The sequence below is a fragment of the Elephas maximus genome, chromosome 1, assembly GCF_024166365.1.
Source record: "Elephas maximus indicus isolate mEleMax1 chromosome 1, mEleMax1 primary haplotype, whole genome shotgun sequence".
Classification (NCBI taxonomy): domain Eukaryota; kingdom Metazoa; phylum Chordata; class Mammalia; order Proboscidea; family Elephantidae; genus Elephas; species Elephas maximus.
The window spans coordinates 106,874,430-106,894,910 of record NC_064819.1 but is presented as its reverse complement, the minus strand read 5'-3'; the positions used below and the strand labels follow the sequence as shown (position 1 = coordinate 106,894,910).

The window sequence follows — 20,481 nt, the reverse complement described above, 5'->3', positions numbered from 1 at the left end:
AAAAATATGTACTTGTTATGAATTGAACTGTATCCCCAGAAATAGGTGTTGAATCCTAACCCTTGTACCCATAAATAAGACTCTCTTTGGGAAGACGGGGTTTCTTTTGTTAGTGATGTCATACCTGAGTAGGGTGGGTTCTAAACTAATTACTTCCAAGTGTTAAAGACAAAGAGATACACACCAAGGAACACCAAGGAATGCCAGGACTACCCACAAGAAGGACTTCCCCTTAGAGCCGCGCCCCGACTTTGGACTTCTAGTCTCCTGAACTGTGAGAGGACTCCCTGGTGGAGTAGTGGTTAAGTGCTACGGCTGCTAACCAAAGGGATGGCAGTTTGAATCCGCCAGGAGCTCCTTGGAAACTCTATGGGGCAGTTCTACTCTGTCCTATAGGGTCGCTATGAGTGGGAACTGTGAGAAAATTAATTTCTGTCCTATAAAGGGACACACTGGTGCTATTTTTTTTCTTTTGTTATGGCAGCACTAGGAAACTAAGACAATGCTTATCAGGGAATCAGGGAAATTTTAGAAAACACTAAGGTGCAAAAAGAAAAAAAAACACAGATCGCTTGTAGCCCACTAAGAACACGAATGCACGCATACACTTAAAAAAAAAAATGAGGTCAGGGTGCTTATCAATAGACCCAGCCTGAAATTAAAAAAAAAAAAAATGAAGTCACTGAAGAAAAAAAAAAAACAAACAGTAAATCTCTGAAGAGTAACACCTTGACATTAGAAAGCACCACTATCTAGTTTTTCCAACTCACTTGATGCTCTAATAATATGAAGCATGGTTGAATAGCAATGTATAGGATGCTATTTACCTAGAAAACCAACTCTGGCATTGTGTGACTTTGCTTACACGTAGGTATGATTTTTGTTGTTGGTGGTTTTTTCCTATTATTGTATTTGATTGTTTGTTTGACTTAAAGAATATTTGTTTTCTCTTTTGTATCTTTCAGATAGATTCAACACCCTGCCTAGGTGTAGCTTTTTTTTTTTTTTAAATTAACATACACTATAATTGGCTTCTGTGTGTGTACATATACCAAAAAACCAAAACCAAACCCAGTGCTGTTGAGTCAATTCCGACTCATAGCGACCCTACAGGACAGAGTAGAACTGCCCCATGGAGTTTCCAAGGAGCTCCTGGCAGATTCGAACTGCCAACCCTTTGGTTAGCAGCCGTAGCATTTAACCAGTATGCCACCAGGGTTTCCAATACATCATTATAATTAGAACTGTTCTAGCATCATCTAAAAGTCCCTTGTGCTATCCCTTTAGTGTCACAATCTCCCCTCTCCCCATAAACTGTTGCCATCAAATTGATTCTGACTCAGAGCCACCCTATAGGACAGAGTAGAATTGTCCCATAGGGTTTCCAAGGAGCTGCTGGTGGATTTGACCTACCAACCTTTTGGTTAGCAGCCGAACTCTTAACCACTGTACCTCCAGGGCTCCCTGGCAATCCCTGAGCAGTTCTCCACTGGTCTGTTCTCCATCACTATGTTGTTGTTGGGTGCCATTGCATCAGCAGGGCTCCTCATACTGTAGGTATTGTAGCATCAGTCCCACTTTGCTGCCAAAGAAACTGATCCAAGGGAGGTTAAGTAACTTGCCCAAGGTCAGTGCCTGCATGACTCACCATTAGAAAATACTACCTCTGAAGAGCCAACCAAGCATGCAGGGGTCCTCTAAAGGTGACAAAGTGTCATTTGTATAGGAGCAATCTCTGGGGTACCAGATCCCAAATCCTTGCTTTTTTTTTTTTTTTTTTTTTGCAACTTCTGGTTTAAGAACTTAGAAGCACAGGATGTAAATTTCCAAATTGACCCTAGACAATGTACCTACCCTCTGAGCCTCAAGTTCCTTATCTGCCCCTAGAGGAGGTTTATAGTAAAAGACCTCTTCTTGCAGTCTGTGGGTGTCTGCTGGGGGATGGGGGGTGGGAGGTGTTGGGGCTCAGGTTTCTGCGTCTGCTTTTTTTCCCAGGTCTCTTGAGGAAACAGGGTATTTTGAACTTCTGTTCTAGCTACTCCTTCCCAGGAGTCTGGACCCCGGCCACTGACGCCACTCAAGCTTGGCTCTTCCTCCTAAATATGGAAAAGGACAACCACTGGGGCCAGCCTCCTGCCACAGCGCCCGCCGCCCAGAGCTGTGGGGTCAATCTTTTTCTTCTGAGGGGGTTAGTGATGAGGGTGTATCCCCAGGAAGGCTTCTTGGAGGCAGTGGCAGCTAAGCCTAGCCCTGAAGGTCTCGCAGGAGTTAGTAAGAGACGAAGGAGGGGGAAGGGTTAGGGATCCCCCCCCTCACTTATCCAGAACAAAGAAAGCAAGCCTGACAGAGCCTACTGTACAGGAGGAGGAGCTATGTGGGTGGAGGCCAAATCACCCACTATTTTCAGAGCTTGGCTTTATTCTAAGAGCAGTGGGGAGGGGTTTGAAGCCGCTGAAGGCCTGTAAATCAGGAGTTACAGAAAGACTCCTCTAGCTGCTTGGGAAGGATGGGTCGGAGGGGAACAGGGGGCTAACACAGAAGGCAGTCCAGTTGGAAGATGACGGAGGACTGAGGAAGGGGCAGGGAGGCGGGGGGTGCGCGAGCATCTGAAGCTTTTAGCAGTCCCCACGTCATTGAACGCGGTTCCTTGGCTTTCTTTGCTAATGCAGAAAGGCCCGGTAAAGGACTGAGCCCCTACGAAAAAGTGAGCGAGAACAGCCCAGAGCCCCATCCTCTTTCAGGGGCTTTCTGATCTAGGTGCCTCATAACTGACAGGGGGAGGCAGGAGAACTTCCCATTGCCAAAGACGGAGAACCGTTACCCCTCAAAAACACATTAAAAAAACCCTCGGCCGCTTTTGGCAGCAGCCTCCCCCGCCCATGACCTCATGCTTTAAGCTCCCATATAGCCTTCCCCGGTCCTGTCCACACCCAGCGCCCCAGTGGTTGTAGGGTGGGGGTGGAGGGCAGTAGTTTAGGCCGGGGTAGCCGGAGAAGCTTACGTATCCGCGCGAGATTTGGGGGAAAGGGGTGTTAATGACTTCCCCCCGGTAAAAAAAAAAAAAAAAAAAGCATGATTTAAGTTTCTCTTGTGCAAATACTCGCTGTTTTCAGATGCCTCGAAGCCCGCTCTAAGTGGCCTGCTTAGCCGAACCATCTTGGGTTCACGTTTTCCCGGACCAGGAAAGAAAACTAGAAATGTTGTGGCCCCTCCGCACCTAGGTGTACAAGCGACCGCGCCTTCGCGGGCTGTCCTGCCCTCGCCCCTTGACCGGCGCCTGCCGGCCGGGTCGCCAAGGTTTGAACCCTTGGCTAGGCTTTCCACTCGCGCCCTGCCCCCTGCTCGCAGCTGCTCTCGGTTTGGGTGCAGCGGTTTCCCCCGCAGAGCAGGAGGAGGAGACAACGCAAGGGACCGACTCCAGGCTCAGGTTTCCGCACCAATGCCGAGCAGCCCCGGGCGGCCGTCCCTCCTCCCCGGCACCACGTTCCACAGTCATGGCGCGCGAGGAGGGGCGAGCGCGGGCCGCGGCTGCACCCGCACCCCCTTCCCTCCCTCCGCCGCCCGGCCCCTCTCCTAGGCAACCTCCCTCCCCGGCCGGCTGCGCCGAGATAGAGCCCCCTCCCCAGAGAGCTGCGTTTTCAGCGCCGTCTGCACCCCTTCCCCGCCCCCATTAGGGCGGAGGTATGAAGCCGTGCGCTTCGCAATTTTCCAGCCCCTTCCCGGGAGCCCCAGCCCCTCTCCCAGCCCCACCGAGACCGAAGTGCGGTGGCGGTTGGCGCAAACGATCTCCCCGCAGCCCCCCTAAAAACCCCCACACAAACCCAAACCCCAGTCGTTAGATTGCAGAGCGCGGTACAATAACCGGGACGGCTGCGCAGGAAGCAATCCTGCACTGGCCCAGGTCTAGGGGGCAGCTTCCCGGCCACGCCGCGTTCTCCTGGGCCTCGATTTTCCACCCATGCCAGAGAGTCCGCACTCCGAGGCCGGCTGACAGGTCCCGTGCGAGGCTGCAGCGGGGCCCGCGCCCCCCGCCCCATTCTCGATCTGAGGCTCGCCAGCCTACAAAAGGTGCAACCTCACGCACATGCAGAACACACAAAGTCGGCAGCGCAGCGCCGGCACGGCTGCGAACAATGCGCGGGCCGGCCTGCGCCATCCAGAGCGCGGCGCCCCGGGGGGCAGGCGGCGCGGGCGGGGGCAGCGGCGGAGGACCGGCCGGCCGCGGCGCTGGACACCTTACTTCCTGCTTCCCCACCCGCCGGCGGACCCAGCTCTGCGGAGGGATATCTCTCCCCTCTTCAGTCTCTCTCCCTCCCTTTCCCCGCCCGCTCCCCTTTTTGCTCCCGCTCCCCCACCCCCACCCCGCCTTTCTCCTTTTGCAAGAAAATAATTTGACAGTCGATTTGCTGACAGGGGAGGAATTTGCATCCTGGATTAAAAAAAAAAAAAAGGCAGAGAGGAGCTTGGGAACGGTTGCTAGGGGTGGGTACTGGGTGAAAAAAGGGGGGCTCCGGGGAGCGGCTTAGGAGGGTTAAGGGAAGGGGGCGAGGGTGGGAAGCAATGCAAAAGGTAAGGCCAGGTTACCGAGGCTCAGCTCCGAGTGGGCTGCGGCCGGGGGAGGGGCGAGAGATACATATGTATTTCTGTCTCCCCAGCACACCCCCTTCCCTCTAAGCGATGGCTGAGAGGCGGTGCATGCAGAAGGGGAGTAAGTTTCCTGAAGGGGAGGGTGGGTGCACGCGCGCAGCCCGGCGCTGCAAATTTCCACCGGGGAGGGCGAGTGGCTGGATGCGGAGAGTTTGGAGTTGCTTGCGGCAGAGGGCAGGAAGGGGAGCAGGACCGGGAAAGGGGGCTGGCGGGCGCTATATCTGGGAGTAAGTTTCCAGGATCGGGAGAGCCTGCACGCTTGCTTGCTAGTAAGTTTCTGACCGGGGAGGGCGCTTGGGGAGGAGAAGAGGGAGGGGTGCATGTATATAGGAGGGGGAGGGGGGAGCAGATTTCCTGCGGGGAGGCTGAATGCATATGGAGAGTAGATTTCCTGAAGGGAGGGTGGAGGCGTAGACGGACAGAGTAAGTTTCTTGCTGGGGTGGTGGCGGAGGTGGTGGATTGGTGCTTCGACAGCTTGGAGGTTCCTACACGGGGGTGCCGTTGGAGGAGCACGCCGTTTGAGGAGGGGGCCGAGGGGCTAGGTTCCCTGCTGGGGAGAGGGGGCATGCATGCATCTGGGGAGTATGTTTCCTGGCGGAGCGATATTTGTTTACAGGCTGAGGGCAGTACTGTAAGTGAGTAGCGCTGCGAGAAGGCGGCTCTGACATAAATTAATATTGAAATTACTCCATCAGCCCTGCTCGCCTCCACATCTCACCCCCCAAACGGAGACCAGTCTTTTCGGATTGCCCATGCACTTGTTGCTGACACAGCCAAGGTAGGCAAGAAGCTTATTAAGTTTCACTAAAAAAAAATTAGTTGGTGGATGCTCGTGAGAAGATGGGAGCGGGGAGAAGTGGGGGACGGAGAAGGAAAAGTACCCCCTTTCTTTACTTTCAATATGTAAGCGGGGCCTTCTTCCCCCTGCTTCCCTTCTTCCCTCTTCCCTCTCCGGACTGCACAGCATCCCGGCACAGGGGGAGGGGTGAGGTGGGCGCTATCATTGGCAACCCCGGCTTGAAGGGTGATGGTGGTGGGGCTGGCAATAGAAGGTTGTGAGGTTATAAAGCCTTCATTCTTCCAGCCAAGAAACCGCAGGACCCTGGGGATGTGCCTTTTGGGGTTTTTGACATGATGCATATGTGTGTGTATATGCGTCTGCGGGCTCTGTGGGGGCTGGGTACCCCCCAGAAGTTAGTGTGGCCACCCAGATGGGAGAAAAGGATTGTGTAAGGAGATAAACCTGCCCCTTTATCCCCCAACTTCAGTTTGGGAGACTGGGAAGTTACTGCTGGTGGTCTCAAGAAATAGATATTAAAGAGAAAAGCAAAAAAACCACCCGTTCACCGGTGCAGGCCGAGAGCACCTGGCTGGCTGCGTCTGACCAGCGCTGGGCTGTAGCATGTGCGCCTGCTATCCTTAGGTTAAAAGAAAACGTCTTCTGGTTCCTCCGTGTGCCTTCGACCGGCCTGGTAGAACCAGCTTTGTGGAAACCCACCCCACAGTAGACGCAGCTTTGGCAAGTGACGTGCTGAAGTGGGTTGCTAACATCGTGGGCCTGGACTGTGCTTGTGAAGTGTATGGAAGTCATGCTTAGGAATGACGGATGCCGGGATGGCCGAAGAGTTCTTTAAAAAATGCCACCTGAAAGCCATTCTTGGTGCACTTTTCCACAAGCCATGGAGGAGTGCTTCAAGAAAGGAGTTTTAAGTTGTCCAGTTGGTACCAAACTTCTGCATCATTTACCTTTTCAAGAAAGGAGTCTGGTGATGGAAAATGTGGCTTTGATGACCCCTGGAAGGATAACAAGCAGGAGTACTCAGCACTTAACTAGTTATCCAGCAGTCTTTGCCTGGCCTTTCTCAGTTTGCCTGGTCCCCAACCTGCCGATTTCTGCAGATGAATTTTGAGTCCTGGCTATCAGGTATCCACCTTGGATAGTGCTGGAGTTTTAACTTTGCCAGGGGGGTTGGAGGGTCGAACCTAGAGATGGCAGGGAGTAAATACAAAGCAGCCAGGTCAACCAAAGTTGGTTAAACTTTTCCAAGTTCTGTAAACAGGCTGAATTCTATCAGGGAAAAAAATGAGTTAAAAAAAAAAAAGAAAAGTTTTTTTTTTTTTTTTTTTTGTCATTCGATTTCCAGATTGAGGGTTTGGTAATCCACAGTTTCAGAGTTGAGCTAGTTGGGAATTAAATATTATTGCCACTTATCAAATGTTCCTAACTAGGCATTAGTTAAACAAATTAGTTATTATTTTTACGAGCTGAAAATCTGAGTCTGGTTGGTATATGCTGGGAGGGTAAACAAAATCTTTATGTGTGTTTATCCCAGGGTGGTGGAATTATTTACATGCTGAACCTCGAAGCCAAGAGCAGTTATTCTGGTTTTTTTTTTTTTCCTCCTTATATTTATGAGATTTATTTTATTGTCTTGCTTTGGCCATTAATCAAGGCACAGTAGCTTTTTTCCCCTCTTCTCTGCAGAATGTACTTGTGGTAATAAAGGTTTGAAGGCCCATGAATCATAATTCACTCATTTTAGAACATTGTGGTGATTGTCAGGATTTGATTTATAGGAATTGATACCTGGAATGACACGCCTCTTTGCACCCCGCCCTTTTAGACATGTCCATTTTTGCCAAGGGATTGTCTAGAAGCCAGCTTGACATCTCAAAAAGAGTGTTTCCTTTCTGCTTTATAGGCCTTGTGAAGATGAATTTCGCAGGTTCCATAGTAAACATGGGTCTTTTCACAGCTTGGTAAGCAGGCTTCCACATAGCAGGCATGTGTTAATATCACACAGCATTTATGTGAGCTTGCTGTGAAAACAGTTATTCTATGAACTGTGTGGAAAGTACTCAGTTTTGCCTCCGTTAACCCGCTTGGGCCTGTGGTTTTTGAAGAGTTTGGAGCTTTAATTGCATAAGAGAGGGTAGACTGTAGTGTTCCTTGCTGCTTATATAAGAAAATGTATGGTCACAAAAGCAAAGAAGCTTATTTATAATGTTCTTTTTCTCCTTCTTTGATGGAAAAATGGGTCAATATTCAAAAGCATTGGTTTGTTGCAAAGTGTAAGGATTCTCCAGAAAGGTGGTTAATCAGGAAGTGTTAAAATTGTCTTCCATTCAGTAGTTGGCTCAAGTTGGTACAGCATTTGTGAAGTGACAAAAAAGAACTTTTAAGTGGTTTGATGCTCAAGGCTGGGGGGAAATGTGTCACAGGAAAGAAAAGCAGAAAAGGAGAGGATACCAATTTGTAGCCATTTCTGGGCTTCAGATTTTTTTTTTTTTTTAAATGCGTGGTTTCATCTGTGAGTTCCCTCCTAGCTCTGAAATTCTGTGACTCTGACTAAGGTCTTGTGGAGAGAGGTCTCAAGAGGTCTTGACAAGTCTCTTCCTGGGCCAACGGCCAAATTGCTTCATGGACTTGGGTGAGTTAATTAACTTCTGTTTTTGTCTCCTCATGGAGAGAGTGGATTTCTATGTTGGCATTCCAAAGAGGACTCTTGAGTGGCCTGATAATCTGGACTGTCAAATGCAAGAGAAAGGCTGCCACAGTCTTGGGGGAAGAAGTGTATGGTTGATTCTCAGGTGTATGGTTGATTACTGGGGCATGTAATCCCAGACACCAAAAATAATTTCAGTTCATCTTGGAAGTTTCCCCTGCAGCCAGCTGGTTCACCTGTGTAATTATCTTTGGTCAAATCTAAGGTTAATTGAGCTGTTAGTCCTAGGTAGCAGAAGGAAGTAGCTTTGGGGAGGAGTGGGGAACCAGAAAGCCCGGTGTGGCTTTACCAACATACAGCATACAAATCCACTCTCTCCATGAGGAGACATTACCCACTTTCTGTGGAGAATTCACATGTGGGTAGTTGAGATTTGGCTGGATATTTGTGATGTTGTTCATAGTAATGATATTTTGTTACTGTCACTTCTGGGATATCATATATCTTCTTGGGGGCATTTTTTGGAAAAGCTCTTGATGTTTTTATTGACTTTGAACATTGACATGGAAAGTGAGGATCGAGACACGTGGCTTAGACTAACCCTGGCGGTATAAGTGAATGCTGACTGTCCTGCTCTAAAGACAGTGGAATTCAGCTAATTTTATTTCTGTCTTCATAAAACTGTGTGGCTGAGGGAGGAGGGGAGGATTGGAATCAGCTGGAATCTTGTGGAATAATAATATCTCTGGATTTGCATGTTGTAGGGGAACCAATGAAATACAGGGGAGACTGAAACATAGTTGATTTCTTTTGTGGGGACAGGGAGACAAGAGCAACAGGATTCTAGTTATTGGCATGCTTTTCAACAAGGGGCATTTTTAAAGAATAGAATAGTCCACAATAGCCACGACCATGGCCTGAAACATACCAACGATCATGAAGATGATACAGGATCGGGCAGTGTTTCGTTCTGTTATACGTAAGGGCATCATGAGTTGGAGCCAACTTGATGGCAACCAGCAACAACACAGCTTAGTGGCAAGAGCTTGACACATGGCTTTCTTAATAAGTCTTTTCTTCTGGGTTAAAGAAAACACAATAAAAAACCTCGGTGATATCTTCTAAGAATCTTTTAAGTTCTCAGAATAGCTGCTTATGGGGTCTTCTGGTTAATTTGGGTTTATTGAGAAAGCAGATGATTTTTGCTTTTTCCTCACGGAAGACAACAGGTTGGGGAAGGAATGGGATATGCTGAGCTGTTGGGCCGTTGTGCAGCAGCCTTAAACAATTTTTTTTTTTTTGTAGAGGAGGAAGGAGGAAAAGAACCTGTATGTGTGAATGGCAGTGGTAACTCTGGGCTGGTAGAACTAGGTAGCAGTTATTTTCATGCCTCAAGTGGTCCTGGTTTATTCATTCATATATTCAGCAGCTGCTTATTGAGCACCTACTCTTTGCCAGGCACAATGTTAGGCTCTGGGAATACATGGATAATTAAAATACATAATCATCTTCCTTAGAGTCCCTGGGTGGTGCAGATGGTTAAGTGCTTGGCTTGGCAGTTTGAATCCACCCAGAGGCACCTTGGAAGAAAGTCCTAGTGATCTACTTCCAAAAGATTAAAAAAAATCACAAAACCAAATCTGTTGCCGTCGGGTTGATGCTGACTCATAGCAACCCAATAGGACAGAGTAGAACTGCTCTATAGGGTTTCCAAGGCTGTAATCTTTATGGGAGCACATTGCCTCATCTTTCTCCCAAGGAGAGGCTGGTAGGTTCCAACCACCGACCTTTTGGTTAGCAGCTGAATGCTTAACCACTTCCTTACCAGGGCTCCTTTCTGAAAGATCACAGCCATTGAAAACCCTACTCTTTAACACACATGGGTCACCATGAGTTGGAATCAACTCAGCGGCAGCTGTTAATTTTTATCTATGCACCCTCCCCATCCCCTATCCTCTAGCTTACAGTCCAGAGGGAGGCAGACATATAATGAAATATATATTGCAAAATGTGATAAGTGCTCTGACGAAACCACATGGAGCAGGCCTGGCCCTACTTAGCTGGAGTGACCTGGAAAGGGGTGCGGTGGGGGAGAACAGCACCAGGCAGAAGACAGCCTGTGCAGAAGGACTTCGGCTTTTGGAGGAACTGAAAAGAGGTACAAGGAGTCCCTGGGTGGCACAGATGGTTAAGCGCTCAACTACTAACCAAAAGGTTGGCGGTTCAAACCCACCTAGAAGCCCCACGGAAGACAGACCTGCTGATCTGCTTCTGAAAGGCCTTAAAAACTCCATGGAACAGTTCTACTCTGCACTCGTGGGGTTGCCATGAGTTGGAGTCGACTCAGTGGCAACTCACAACAACAACAACGAAAGGTATAGGCTCTACAAGGGGGAGAGAGGGCAGTGTGAGATAATTGTGTAGGGCTTTGTGGGCCTTGGTAAGGTTTGGATTTTATTTGAGGTGTAATGGGGAGCATAATAGCCTGGATTGGGAAGTGGCATGCCCTAACTCATGTTTAAAGAGGGATTGCATTGGTGTTGAAAAGAGTGGAGGGGGCAGATATGGTATTGGGGAGCACAGTAAAGAGGCTGTGGTAGCAGGCCAGATGAGGACTTGACAGGACATGAATGGAGAGGACCAAGTGGGTGTGAGATGCATGTTAAAGGTAGAATGGACAGGGCTTGCTGATGGATTTGGTGGTGGCGGGGGGAGAAGGAACCTAGGATGACACTGAAGTTTCTGGCTTGAGCAATTGGATAGATGGGTGGTCCTGTTGGATGAGATGGAGAAGATTAGGAGAGGGAGGGGGCAAAATCAAGATATTTCTGCTTAGGTACCACTAACTGAGATGTCTGGGAGACTTCAAAGTGGAGATGCCAAGTTGGTAGTCTGATACAGCAGTCCAGTGCCAGAGGAGTGGCCAGGCGAGAGATTAAAATGTGGGAGCCATCAGCTTGGAGGTATTTAAAGCCATGAGACTGGATGAGATCCACTGAGGAGCCTGGAGAGGGAGGCGAAAAGCGTTGGGCATCGCACAGTGGGGTGTGTGTGTGTGTGTGTGTGTGTGTGTAAACGTGTTAGTTTCAGTCAGTATATGTTCAGGCTCTGTAAAATCTGACAACCAATGAAAATCAGGTTGATCTGGTAGGAACAGAAAGGTCACTATTGCATTTGGCAAAATGGAAGCCACTGGAGACATTGCAGAGTGTACTTTCCGTGGAGTGATGGAGCAGGACTAGTGAGGGTTGGGAGGGGATCGTGAGACGAGGAACTGGGAATAGCATGTGTAGACAACTTTTTGGCAAAGGAAGGCAGAAAAATGGAGTGGGAGCTAGAAGGACATGCAAAAAGAAAGCTTATTTTTTTTTTTTTTTGAGGGGGGCATATATGTGAGTGCTGATGAAAAAGATCAATGGAGAGGGAGTGATGGATCAAAAGAAATGGATTGGGTCATTTGAGCAAAAGCCCTGGAGAAGGTTGGCCTTTGCTGGGGGAGGGACACTTCCTCCATCATAATAGAGGATGACAGAAAAGAGCAAGATGAAGGTGAATGGGGAGGTGAGGGAGACTTACCCAGGGCTGGCAGATATTCTGCCTCTCCAGGCTGCTGTCAAGTGGACCCAGGACTTGTCACCAGCTGAGACAGCAAGGGTTAAGACTGCATCAGAGATCGTACTGCATTTTTCTGAATATTTGACTGCATTACTGAGCCTCACAGAGCGAAGAGTGGATTCTTTTGCTTGGGGGAAAAGAATCTTCAGCTAAAGTAATTTGGGCCTTGGATTAGATTGATTTGAAAACTATGGTTGGAAAAAGACTTCTGAGATTTTTTTCAGCCCTTTTCAAAAGTTGGTAGGCACTGTGATATATGCTTAGAGCAAAAAGCTTCAAGAATAAAATTAGCAAAGGATTGCCCTTCTTTCAGGTGTCTTTCTCAAAAATATCCCACACACCAGCGTTGGTGGCCCGTAGCCGAGGGGCCTGCATGGGAGGTGGGTGGGTTGAGAGGCTCTGGGGGAGGAAGATTCAGGAGACCTGGGGTGGGTTCCAGCCCTGCTCGAAAGCTCCGGACAAGTCAGCCTTGGAGCCTGTCTCTGCATCTGTAAAAAAAGAGGGTGATACCATCTGTCTCCTAGCCTCCTAGAGTTGTGAGGATTGAATCAGATAATGTACGGAAAGTGCTCTGTAAACTTTTAAAGGCATGGCACACAGGCAGCAGTGGGGTGAATTGATCTTCAGTCAGACCCCCTTTTCAGATATAAAACCTGACAACCAGTGAAAAACTCCCCTTGATTTCCCAAAGCTTATACTAAAACTCTGTTCACTGTCTCCACTCCCACTGTTGTTCCCTTCTCGTAGCCACTTTCCGTTTGGGGTTTTCAAGTCCTTTATGGTCTTTGGGTGAAACTGCTCTTGTTGAAGGACTGGCATCAGAAATGCTGGCTGTGAAATGTTGGTCTCAATATAGGTTCAAAATATAGGGTCAAACTGATCCATAATTCAGAATTTGTGACCTCCTCACCTAAAAGGCTAAATGAACGTGATTTGTCTTCACCTTCCTCCAGAATTGCATGAGCTGGGTTCAGGGGAACCTTGAACCTACCTAAGAAACCTGGCTGTGGCCTGATGGTTTTAGTAGTCTTCATTTGCATTCAGTATTTGTTTTGCAAATGAAGACTGTTCTATAAAGCTAACCAGTTGCGCTGAGTTGATTTCAACTCCTGGCGATCCTCTGTATGTCAGAGTACAACTGTGCTCCTTAGGGTTTTCAATGACTGATTTTTGGAACTAGATCACCAGGCCTTTCTTCTGAGGTGTCTCTTGGTAGACTTGAACCTCCAACCTTTCGGTTGGCAGTGGAGCACGTCTAGTGTTTATACCACCCAGGGACTCCTCTATAACGCTTTGTTGTTGTTATATTCCCTCCAGTCTGACTCACAGCAACACGTGGAGCTGCTGGGTAGGTTCGAACCAACCACCTTTTGGTTAGCAGCCAAGCACTTAAACGGTGTGCCACCAGGGCTCCAAAGCTAAGTCTACGCAAAAACAATTGTTAGCCCTTAGTCTTGCTGTGCCTGCTTGAAAGTCATTTCCAGTTTTAAAAGATATCGGGTGCTCTTCACTAATGGGATTCCTGGCCTCTACCTAAGACGATGAGGCTTTATTTATTTTTAAATTAATTTTTATTGTGAAAAAAACTTGAAGCATACACAAAAATAGACAGACTAACATAATGAACTGGTTTGGACCCATCACCCAGATTTAGCAGCTAGGGAGATTTTGGTGGATAAGGAAGGAGTCCTGTTGGCACAGTGATTAAAATGCTCAATTGCTAACCAAAACGTTGGCGATTCAAACTCACCAGCTCCTCCACTGGAGAAAGTTGTGGCAGTCTGCTTTCATAAAGATTGGCAGCCTTGGCACCCCTGTGGGGCAGTTCTGTTCTGTCCTACAGGGTCTCTTTGAGTCGGAATTGACTCCACTTGACTCCACGGCAGTGGTTTTGGGTTGTTATGGATAATGGGACTATTTCCTGTATTTGTATGAGAAACACAAGTTACTGGTTTTGAAAGATCAATAGAACCGATATGAATTTGGTGTCATAGAGAAGGGGAAATAATCAAAGAAAAATCAGAGAGAGAGAGAGGAAATGGATGCCATCATTGAAGTAACTAGTGTGTACCTAGCATTTTATAGTTCCAAAGCCTCTTTGGCATGTCTTATTTCTCTTATGTCTGACAACAACCCTGGGAGGTAGATATTCCTCTAAATTTACAGTTGAGGAAACTCAGGCTCAAGAAGTAGAATTGAAAAATTAAAATAAGGGATTAACCTAGAGTCACATGTCCAGCCAGCATCCAAAGCCCTGGCTTAATGGTAGAATTTGAATAGTCTTCAGATTTTGTGTACTTTATTAAATAAGAATGTGGTATAATGTGTGCAAGGTATCTCGGAAACTAAGATCATCTGGGAATTTGGGGCTTATAAACCCAGTGACCTTAGTTGGAAATACTCAGATGATTTAAGCGTGTTTTGGGCATTACATTTTTGAAAAACTTGAGTCGTCTGACTCTGTCCTTCTGGAGCACACAGCTCTAAGGGTGCCTCCTAATTAAAGCCAAGTCTTGACATTAACAAATCAGGGAGCAATTCCCCACCAACCTCATTCTGTGGGGCCTCTCAGTGGAGGAAGCCTGGCCAGTCTGGTGGTAATTTCTAGATGCTGTGGCTTTGGACATAACTGAGCCCTGAGCAGTTTGCTACCTTGAAAAGAATCCTTCCTGAGGGCCCCTGGGGGGTGTTTGTTTTAACAGAGGCTACTCTGGAGGGCCCCTCCTGGTCTTTGGGAAGCTGCCCCTAATCTAACTCTTTTGAAAGGAGATTAAAAAAAAAAAAGAAAAGTGGCGTTGATGCCCAAGGAGTTTTAATAGGAGTGTCGTTTGAGTTCCCTCTGTTGTCATCACAATGGGAGATACGAAACTCCCTTAAAATTCAGCTGAAGGGTACCAGTAATGAGTCTGATTCTGAAGTATTGGGCCTTGTTCCCTTTTCTTCTTTAATTGGGTGAATGCTTGTGAGCAGAGGGATTTTCAGGGGGAGCCACAGTAGGTAAGGACATTTAGGGGCCTCTTTTCTTTTGAAACGGAGCCCTGGAGGCACAGTGGTTAAGAGCTACGGCTGCAAACCAAAAGGTGGGCAGTTCTATTCCATTAGCCACTTCTTGGAAGCCCTATGGGGCAGTTCTGCTATGTCCTGTGGAGTCGCTGTGAGTCAGAATCGGCTCGAGGGCAACAGTTTTGGTTTTTTAAGTTTGTTTTGTTTTGAAGGGAGCCCTGGTGGTGCAGTGGCTAAGCGCTCCGCTGCTAACCAAAAGGTTGGCACGAATCCACCAGCCAGTCCGTGGGAGTTAGATGTGGCAGTCTGCTTCCGTAAAGATTTACAGCTTCGGAACCCCTAGGAGGCAGTTCTGCTTTGTCCTAAAGGGTCTCTAGGAATTGGAATCGGCTCAATGGCAGTGGGTTTGGTTTTTGTTTTTCCTTTTGAAGAGCCTAAGCTTATTTTGAAGCCAGTATAGAATTCAGAAGAGTTCACTGTGCAGACCTCATTCCTGAAGTTTCTTGAGTGCTCTGTGTGCCTGGTCCCATGCCAGGGCTGTGGGGTGGGCTTCCAGAGGCTCAACTCCGGCCTCTGGAGCACGTGGTTCATAGGGCTGCTGTTGTCACACCTACCACTGGGTGTGTCTCTAGACTGGGAGCCTGGGGAGGGCAGAACTGGGTCATCACTCATGCTTGTACCCCCAGCTCCTAGCACAGAACCTGTGACTAGTTGATGCTCTATATAAATGCTTACTTACTTAAGAATCAGCTGTTTTTGCTTTTGGTTTTGTTTCCTTGCCTCTGGTTTTCTCCCCATTGGTTCTCGTTGGAGGGTGAAATCCAGGCCGCTCTGTGCCACCAGGTCCAGTTCTTGCAGCTGTTGAAAGAGACCAGACAAGAGAAATGTTTCCTTCCTCCTAGTCTGCCTTGGCCCTGCTAGGATGGTTTCAACTGAGCTCTCGAATGCAAATACCGCCCCATCCCCCAGCCCTTTTAATAAGTGACATTTTGTTAAATCAGTTATTCAAGGCCTTATCTATATTTCTGTCTGTGCTGGCTTAGTCAAAATAGGAAAACGAGTGAATATTAGATTTCTTCACTCATCCCCTCCTCCTTCCCCCTTGAGCAACTCTACATAAGATTTCTGATAGGGGAGGGGTGGTGTGTCCTTGAAGAAGTAAATGCTGCCTGCAGAAAAATGTGGAGGGCTTTGACTTGTAGCAAATGCTGTTTTTCAGCAGCTGTGATTTTTCCATTTTTCTTTTTCTTTCTGTTTTGATTAGTGGAACTCATTGTGCTCCAGGGTTGGGATTGCGTTGGGGGAGGGCGCAGAGGGAACAGCATTTACTGGGAGAGCTCGAGTTGGGAAGGGGGAAGGAGAGAAGGGATTTATTGAAAATATATGTCTACTTCTGCTATGATAAAGCGGCAGGCATGTAAAAATGCAACAGGGAAATCATTATTGTGGTAATGTAGGCAGAGCTCCGCTTTCTCATTAACAGAGCTTAGCCCACATGGAGGAGGGGGCGGCCTGGCTGCTTTGAGAGTTGGGGTATTCAATAATAGCAGAAACTCAGGGGATTGTCTCCATCCCCCCTTCTCACCCCCTCCAGCTGCCTTCTCTTTGCTTTCTTCAATCAGTTTGTAACCTTTTTAAAGCTGCTTGTTGGATTTCATGGTCTCCTTCCTTACCCCTGCCACCCCCAAAGTGTTTTAAGGATTGTTTAATTTTTCAAGTTAGAGGGAATTAAAATAAAAATTCTCTTGGGAACTTGAGGAGAATTTTGGTAACACTGTGAGTCAGAGATTGGATTATATCCCTTGCATCCTGAGAGCATGAAGAAAAGTCATTCCAGGGCTCAGGAATTTGCAAAGGCCATGGGGTAGCTCAGAATTAGGGTTCCAAATTGTTTTAATAGCAGTAGTTACTATTTATAGAGAGCTTACTAGGTGCCTGGCCTTGGGCTGAGTGTTTCAGCCATTCCATCGAAACAATGGTGAGGGGCAGATAACGATGTCCACTTTTCATTTGAAGACACTGAGGCTTAGCACTTTTCAGCATCTTGCTTAAGGACACGCAGGTGCTGAGTTGCAGAGCTGGTATCCAAACCTAGGGCTAACTCCAAAGGCTGGTTCTTGATCATAAGGCTCTGCTGCCTTTACAACTTGACTAGTCACTTGCTCTGTGTAGGCCTCCAGTTTCTAAGAACATTGGCAAAATAGAGCCACCCACAAGGCCTGCTATTGACAGTTATGCATAGACTGCTCAGGGTGTTTAAGAGATCCTTTCCCGAGTTCCTGGACAGAGCTGTCATTCTAAGGAATATCTAGGTTAGGGTCTCACACCCTTGTTGCTGACAGTTTATTCCTCAAGTGTTTATTCCATCCCTGCCATGTGCCAGGATTGTACCAGTGATTGGGAATACCAAGACAAATAAGACAGGAAATTTAGAGTGTAGTGGAGGACTGTCATGTGAACATATAAATACAATACACGATGATGCTTTTCTATAAATAGCAGGTAGGAGAGACTGTCTAGAACAGCCAAGGAAGTCTTCAGAGAGAGGTGAGACATGGGTGGAGTTGTGTGGGTTTGGCAGGGCTTGTCAGGTAGACAATGGGGAAGGGAACAGCAGATGATAGCATGGGAAGTATACAAAGCTACATACAGTTGGTCTGATCACAATGGTCTGATATGCAACCAGTCATGGGGATGATGCAGAACGGGGCAGCGTTTTGTCGTGTGTGGGGTCACCATGAGTCGCGGCCGATTCAGTGATGCCAGCTAGCAACAACAACAATTGAAGCATCATATTCAACTTCAAAGCTTACAAAGTACCAAAAATTGGGTGGTGTATAAGGACAGAAATTTGTCTCATAGTTCTGGAGGCTAGCAGTCTGAAATCAGGGTGTTGGCTGTGTTGATTCCTTCTGAGGGCTCTGATGGACAATCTGTTCCATGCCTCCCTCCTAGCGTCTGGTGACAGCCTGCGATCCTTGGCCTTCCTTGTTTGCAGAGCATTCCAATCTCCACCTCCCTCTTCACATGGCCATCTTCCCTCTGTGTCTCTCTCCAGGTTTCTTTTTCTCTTTTATAATAGAACACCGCTCATATTGGATTAGGAGCTGTCATACGCCAGTATGACCTCATGTTAACACAACTGATAACATCTTCAAAGACACTATTTGCAAACAAAGTCACATTCAGATTTAGATTAGGACTTCAACATATCTTTTTGGGAAATGTGGTTCAATCCAGAGTGCTATCTAGCTTCACTTTCCATCACCTTCAGTTTAATGCTCTAGAACTGTACTGTTTAATATGGTAGTCGCTATTTAAATTTAAACTAATTAAAAATTAAAATAAAAAATTCAGTCCACTAGAGAACCTCCGAGGGAGGTGGGATGCAGACCTCAAATTCTCGTAAAAAGACCAGACTTAACGGTCTGACTGAGACTGGAAGGACCCCGGAGGTCATGGTCCCCAGACCTTCTGTTAGCCCAAGACAGGAACCATTCCCAAAGCCAACTCTTCAGACATGGATTGGACTGGACTATAAGATAGAAAATGATTCTGGTGAGGAGTGAGCTTCTTGGCTCAAGTAGACACATGAGACTATGTGGGCAGCTCCTGTCTGGAGGGGAGATGAGAAGGCAAAGAGGGACAGAAGCTGACTGAATGGACACAGAAGTACAGGGTGGAGAGAAGGAGTGTGCTGTCTCATTAGGGGGAGAGCAACTAGGAGTACATAGAAAGGTGTATATACGTTTTTGTATGAGAGACTGACTTGATTTGTAAACTTTCACTTGAAGCACAATAAAAAAAAAAATTCAGTCCCCATTTGTACTAGCCACATGTCAAGTGCTCAATAGCCACATGTGGCTAGTGGCTACCATATTAGATAGCACAGATTTAGAACATTTTCATCAGTTTGAAGAGTTCTGTTAGATAGCGCTGTTCTAAAACTTTGCTGTTTCCTCTGGATGGAATGTTCTCACTTGCCGTTTGCCTGGTTCACTCCTATTTCCTTCCTCCAGAGGCCTTCCCGAAACACCCCAAGCTGGGCTTCCATGCCATTGCTCATCTGGATTGCAACAATCCCTTTATGTGTCTGCCTTTCTCACAGACGTTGAAATTTCTTAAGGACATGAGCCATGCGTTTTTCGTCCTTGGGCTCTGTCTTGTTTATCTTGGGTCTCCAGTATCCAGCATGGGGCCTGGCACGTACCGAGTTCTCAGTGAAAGTTGCCAGGTGATGAGCCTGGAGAGGTAAGCAGGGATTGGGCAGGGAGGACTTGGTGTCCATTATGGAGCTTGGTGTTGACCCTCTAGGCATAGGGGGAGCCACTGAAGGGTTTGGAGGGAGGAGAGTTATGTGGGGGGCATGGTGTCAAGTCGGGTTTGTGTCTTATTAGAAAGATCACTCTGAGATATGAAGGACAGGCTAGAGGGACTGAGCCTGAGGGCCACGACATCAGTGAGGAAAGGGTTGAAAACACGCAGGTGAGAGGGCCAAGGGTCTGGACCTCTTAGGCTATGTCAGTGATGATGAAGGACCAGCATTATTGCCTTTCTGAGTCAGGGCCTCCTGTCATTTCTCTGTCTGTTTTGGGTGCTTTTTTCAGTTTCTGAAGGGAATCTCTGAGAGAATTCCCTTCCACTTACTCTGGATCCCAAAACCTCTGCCTTCTTTGAAGCCCCCAGCCAGGTACTCTGTAATACCCCCTTTCCATTCTCTACTTTGTTTGTGGGCTGACCTCCTGCCCTCCCTCCTACCCTACTCTAAGCTTACCCATTCTTTACCTTTCAGGGGGTGTTTTACCTCACGTCATCCTGTAACTAACCCTTATTATCTAATCTGAGCAGAAGCACAGAACATAAAAGCTGGAGTTCAGCCTTCTGTCTTTTTCAACCCAGGCCAGGTCCTTCTCCAGGGACACTTTTGGGGGCTGGGTGAGAAGAAATGAGATAATACACATAAAACACTTAGGGCTATGCCTGGCAGATATTAAGTTCTCAATAAATACTAGCTTTTATTATTACGAGGAGCCCTGGTGGTGCAGTGGTTAAGCGCTCGGCTGCTAACCGAAAGGTCAGCAGTTCGAACCCACTAGCCACTCCACGGGAGAAAGATATGGCAGTTTGGTTCTGTAAAGATGACAGCTTGGAAGCTCTGTGGTGCGGTTCTACTCTGTCCTATAAGGTCGCTGTGAGTTGGAATTGACTAGATGGCAGTAGGTTTAGTGTTGGTTATTACTCGTTTTGCTTTAAGATAATACTGAGGTTCGAGAACCAAACCAAACCTGTTGCTACAGGTTTGGTTCTGAATCACGGCGACCCATGTATGTAGAGTAGAACCGCTGCATAGGGTTTTCAAGGCTGTGACCTTTCAGAAACAAATTTTCAGGCCAGTCTTCCAAGGCACCTCTGGGTGGGTTCAAACCACCAACCTTTCAGTTAGTAATCTCACTAAATATTCTTTGGAAAACTTTTTTCTTAAACAGTTGCTTAATATCCTCTTATGTGAATGTGTGTTCAACAAGTACTTACGGGGTGTCTACTGCATACCAGGTACTGAGTCCCGAAATTTATTTAACTAGACCTTATTATTGGAAATTTAACTAGTTTGAAATTTTCGACTGTTAAGAATAATGCTTTGGTAACATCCTGGTACATGGTATCTTTGAGCACATGTAGCATTATTTTCTTAGGATAAATTCCTAGAAAGGTGAATGACTTTGTTAAAGAGAATGGGCATTTTGGGGGTTCTTGATAATATTTCCTAAC

At 47.2% G+C, this 20,481-nt stretch overlaps 1 protein-coding gene across 23 annotated transcripts in view; it reads left to right on the top strand.

The window, feature by feature from the left end:
* The first annotated feature begins 4,024 nt into the window (after positions 1-4,024).
* Positions 4,025-20,481, top strand: part of TRERF1 (transcriptional regulating factor 1) — a 256,302-nt gene continuing 239,845 nt past the window's right edge. For 15 of the 23 annotated variants that reach the window (XM_049892183.1, XM_049892174.1, XM_049892163.1 and 12 more), the window contains exons 1-2: positions 4,763-4,916; positions 5,344-5,426. The gene's annotated coding sequence lies outside the window, so the exon portion shown is untranslated. The other 8 variants (XM_049892125.1, XM_049892107.1, XM_049892083.1 and 5 more) reach the window with 6 other exon arrangements.